We start from the raw sequence: 5,554 nt of genomic DNA on the forward strand, positions 1-5,554 counted from the left end.
CACACACACACACACACACACACACACACACACACACACACACACACACACCAGTTTAGGTCAGGCCTGCCCTGACCTAAACAGGAAGGGAAAAGGGGGAGGAGGGCCACTTAATAAGCTACGCTCTGCCCTTTAGGTAACTCATTAATATGGAAATCTCTTGAGGCTGAAGCCTGTAGTAACATCCTCTACCTGTAGCCCTATGTGACTGCAAGGCACAGATCAAATGGAGATCTTAGACCACATGTCAGGAGTCTGGAATATGGGGGCATGGAGAGATATGTGCCCTCCCTACACAGGCAATGGACACCTGTTGGGTCTCCGGCTATCTCAGCCAGCGCTCTACCAGAGACCAAACCATCCCTTCACGGTCGTACAATTGTTATTGGAGGAGAAACTGCAACCACTAATTTATGAAACTAGCATAATCTCTAACAACAATGTAGTCCTCACCCTCATAAAGGAAACTTCTCTTTGCAACAGATGGAGACTACTACAGAAGAGCACAATCAAACAAAAAGCAGAGTTTCAGAGATCATTCCCAAGGGATCCATTTAAAAGACACTCCTGCATCTAAGGCTCAGGGAACATCACAGAAGAGGGAGCAGGCAGGTTGTAAGAGCCATAGGATCAGGGAGTTTGCTCTGAACTCTCACGGTCTCCCAGTAACATCTGAGCTACACCCACAAAGTCTCACTAACATGACTGCCCAAATGTGAGCTGAACAAGGATGATACCAATGAAAATGTCAAAGTGGATGGGAAAAGCCCATAGGCCTCAACCCTATACAAAGAACTACGGGAAACTGAAGAATGCTGGGAGCAGGAGAGAGTCTTCCCCCAGGAAACAGCACACCAACTAGTTATATAATACCAAAAGGTCTGCAATGAAAACATACATTCAAATAACATTATACAAATAGAGCAGGAAGGGGGCTGAACGAAGGGCTCGGAGCCGCACCACCATGGCCGAACAGCTGTATCTAGAAAACACAGACGAGTTCGTCACAGACCAGAACAAGATCGTGACTTACAAGTGGCTAAGCTATACACTAGGGGTTCATGTTAACCAGGCCAAACAGATGCTCTATGAATATGTTGAAAGGAAACGGAAGGAAAATACGGGAGCTCAGCTGCATGTTACCTACTTGGTGTCTGGCAGTCTTATACAGAACGGATATTCTTACCACAAGGTTGCAGTAGTGAGAGAAGATAAACTGGAAGCAGTGAATTCCAAGTTAGCTGTGACTGCTAGCATCCATGTGTATAGCATCCAGAAAGCTATGCTAAAGGACAGTGGGCCTCTGTTCAATACCGACTATGACATCCTTAAAAGCAATTTGCAGAACTGCAGCAAGTTTAGTGTCATACAGTGTGCAGCTGCAGTCCCCAGAGCTCCTGCAGAATCCTCATCTTCCAGAAAGTTTGAGCAATCAAATCTTCAGGCAGCAAGTGAGACACAAGCCAATGAGCTGACTACCAATGGCCATGCTCCACCTGCCTCCAAACAGGCTTCCCAGCAGCCCAAAGGAATTTCGGGAATGTTAATCTCTAAAGCTGCTACTGAAACCCAAGACACCAACACAGAAACCAAAACAGAGGCCCGAGAAGTAACAAGTGCATCTTCCGCTGGGGGCAAAGCACCAGGAAAAGGGAATGTGATGAGGAGGTTTTTTGTAAAAGCTGCTCTAAGTAAACTTAAAGTCAATTTGGATTCAGAACGAGCAGTAAAGGAAAAAAAAAAAAAACGGTGGAGCAACCTCCAGTGTCTGTCACTGAACCAAAGCTGGCAGCTCCCTCAGCTCTGAGGAAATCCAGCAGAAAGTCAGAGCTGTGAAGATGCAGCAAAAGGAAAGAAACAACAGGGGCAAGCAAGTAGACTTATCTGATGAGGAAGTGAAGGGAACTGGAAACCTGAAGAAAAAGAGGAGAAGAATCAAGCTTCCTCAGTCTGACATCAGTGAAGACGAAGTCTTCACAGACTCTCCTCGGATGTATAAAGCAGACTCAGCATCTCCACCTCCTGCATCTCCACCTCCTGATCCTATTCCAAAAACTGAGCCCCTCCTATCAAACATTCAAATGGAGAAAAAAAAGAAAATGAAAGCGTGTACTGAAATCTAAAACCTTTGTGGATGAAGAAGGCTGCATAGTGACTGAGTGAGTCCTGCACAGACAGTGAGGGGGAGCTTAAGATGAAGACAGCCTCAGCACACAGACCTCCTGCTGCCACTGTGAAAAGGGAGCCCAGAGAAGAACAGAAGGACCCCAAGAAAGGGGCTGCTGCTCTGGGCAAAGCCAACAGACAAGTATCCATTACTGGCTTCTTCCAGAAAAAGTAAATACTGCCTCTGGAAGGACTTGGGGTGGTCAAGGGAGAAGACCAAGTATAGACTGTCACTTACTGTGTAAGTTCGCCTAGCTCCTTGCCTCGCCTGGATCAAATGCTGCTCTGCCATCATAGAACATGTGGACCACTTCTGTTTTATTTACCCAAAAGGAAGTCACCTGGAAGCAGGAGGCAAAAGAATATTTTAAAACTATTACATTGTAATAAGTTTATAAAGCACAATCTTTGACCTGCAAAAAACAAAACAAAAAAACAAATAGAGCAGGTAATATTTAGGAATATATATGTAAACATGTACAAATGTATATATGTATGTGCACATACGTATATTTATATATGCATGCAATGACAATTAATAAAAAAACAGGCCATACATTTGAATGAAAGTAAGAAGGCATATGTGAGGGAGTTGGGAGGGAGAAAAGGGAAGGAGAAAATGTTGCAATCATATTACATCCTCAAAATTAAGTACAAAAAAGTCCTCTTTTCCCCTATGTTGACTAACTTGTTCCATCTTCTTTCCTATTGTACTCAAGAAACTTTCCTCTTGTAATTGAAAATTAGAAGTTTTCTAACATCCTATATTCCACGCTTTCTCCCTGTTCACCTGTTACCTGACTTTACATGCAAAGTTGTCTCTACATCTCTTCCTAAAGAAAAGCACTAGCCAAATGTAATCTAGGGTTAGTACAGCATGACCCTTGACCTCTGTCCTCTGCATTTCAGAGATGGCCATCAGGATGATATGGGAGTGCAGAAGAGAAACATACTCCTTATTCTTCATGCTGTTCAAATAAGACTTGTGGAGAGGTTTTTTTTTTTTTTTATTAAAAATCATTCCTCTTTTTATGTCAAATGGACACTGTAATTGACATGACTGCTTTGAGCTAATCTATTATGGATTCAAACAGACTAAACAAAAACTAACAGAAGAAACAAAAATTAACAATGGTGCTGTACTGCTGCTTATTCTGCGATCAATTCTAATGAAAGCCTGGAACATCAATTCAGCTGTTCTGGTCTTACATTGCCCATACGTGGATTTATATGTACATGTCTGTATCATACAATTCATCTAGTGGCTTAAGCAGTAACAATATGTTCAAATATTTTGGCAGGTCTAGGACAATTAAATTCTTATTAGATAGAGTCTTCTTTTGAGAATATTGGGATAATAACATCTTGAAAATTAAATAATATTTAAGACAGTAAATATAATGGTTAACTCCTATTATGTCACATATGTCTAATGCTATGTAGATATGTAGATATGTACACATGGTCATGGCATGTACATGCACACAGACGGAATCATCTACAAAAAACACACTCAGTATCTCAAATGAGGAACTGTGGACTGTCCCAGGCCTTGGAAAAGTATTCAAGGTCATTCAAGACATGCTGAAAGCCATTACCTTCCTCGAATAGCAAGCCTCCCAGGAGGCAGTGATGAAATTCACCCAGGCTCTGATGACTGTTGATGACTTTGAGAGGCAAAGCAGGGTAGCATAGACACCTGCAGACTAATTCAGCTTATCTTCAGTCAGAACTAATAGTGCTATTCATTTTGAGTGACCCTAAAACAGTTCTTCACATTCCAATAGTGCCTGTGCAGCCATTAAATCGACTCTCCAGGAACAAATGGGAAAACAAATCAGCTACAGGCTTTCCCTACACCAGGCTCTATCAGTTTCCGTTGGAGCTGCCTTTATATTATGGACCTTCATGAGAACCCGTGAGCCAGCAGGCAGATGTCTGATTCAAGTTAGCCTCACTTTTCAGTACTTCCTCCAAATATGTCCCTAGAAGAGTTCCAGGGGCCATGGGATGAATCTTCAAGTCCAGAAGACAGAAGTCAGACTCCCAGGTGCTCAGATCAGGGGCTGAGTAAATTTAGACCAGTGTTTTCCTGCACAGCATTTCCTGTCACAAAAGTTTATTCTTACAAGTTCACATCCCTGTACATAAAGCTCTGACTTGGGGCCTGGCAAATAGCAGCTGACAACACTTTGTTTCTTATTCAAGAAGACAACATTTCTGTGAACTCTGTGACAAGGTGTTAAATCACAAGTCAAGAAACCTTGTGATTTAGCAGAACAAAGGCTGGAAGAGATTAATGTCCTTAACAAGGAATAATGACATAGATTCTTTAATCAAAGATTCTGTTCTCCCAGCCATTGAGAATTCCTGATTTTTGCATGCTGTATACCCATCCGTCCTTAGTGCATCAGATAAAACATTCAGTGAGTGTTACTTACATTCGCTACAGGTTCACACAAGAAGTCTTTTCACTATTGCAACTTGTGTACCTACATTAAAAATTATCTAAAAAACTTCAAAGAAAAAACTTACAATTAAATATGAGGTTTTCTGAGCACCTTTCTCCTTGGGATACTGTTTAGCTATGAGATGTGAACTTAAATAAGATGTCAATCCAGATTCTAAGTAAAAACTTAAACTATTCTGTAAGTTGTGAGGTCTTATTACTTTTGGGTCAGCAATTGTTTTTCTTTCCTTTCAGATAAGAAACTTGGAAACTGTGCTCACAAATTAAATCACCACAAAATGAAAACATATATTATTTAAAAGTATGTTATAATTATAAATTATAAATATTGTAATCCATAAAATTGTAAATGGCAGGAAAATACTCCAAAAAACATCCTAGTTTCTAAAACGTGAAAATGAGATTGTATAATGACACAAATAATTAAATTTAAAAAAATTAAGTGTTGGGCGGTAGTTTCCTGAGTTTAGGCATCTCAGGAACAGGTCCACCTTGCTGGCAGGATCCAAACTGAGTTCATGTTCCCCAGTCCCTGGAACCAACTCGTATCCTGCTTCTTCATGTGTTTCTGTTTGTTAACCAGTAAAGGATGGAAAGAGGGGAGATGCTGTTATCCTGTTATCTAATAAGGCACACAAGTCATAAATGTGCCATGCGTCCTGACTTAATTGACTACGAGCTGCTTGCCCTCTCCTTTGTTCCCTTATCACTCTATATTCCAGGTCAGAGTCCAGGAAGGTACCTGACTACAAAAGCTTACTCAAGGGCCCTGAAAGCAGGTGACCTGGATAAGGCTCAGTTATCAATGTTAACTTCCTTGCTTAACCCCTTGTATCAAAATATGATTGGTCAATACAACAGCCCACCCTGTTGACCCTTGCTTTGTGTTCCTATCCTATTAAACGTTGTATAGTCTCC

The 5,554-nt window shown here is 41.2% G+C and overlaps 1 pseudogene; it reads left to right on the plus strand.

Annotated features, from left to right (window-relative positions):
* The first annotated feature begins 964 nt into the window (after nucleotides 1–964).
* Nucleotides 965–2,341, plus strand: LOC114611067 (annotated as a pseudogene).
* The last annotated feature ends 3,213 nt before the right edge of the window (nucleotides 2,342–5,554 follow it).

The sequence above is a fragment of the Grammomys surdaster genome, unplaced genomic scaffold (assembly GCF_004785775.1).
Source record: "Grammomys surdaster isolate TR1022 unplaced genomic scaffold, NIH_TR_1.0 126076, whole genome shotgun sequence".
In the NCBI taxonomy this organism is placed as follows: Eukaryota; Metazoa; Chordata; class Mammalia; order Rodentia; family Muridae; genus Grammomys; species Grammomys surdaster.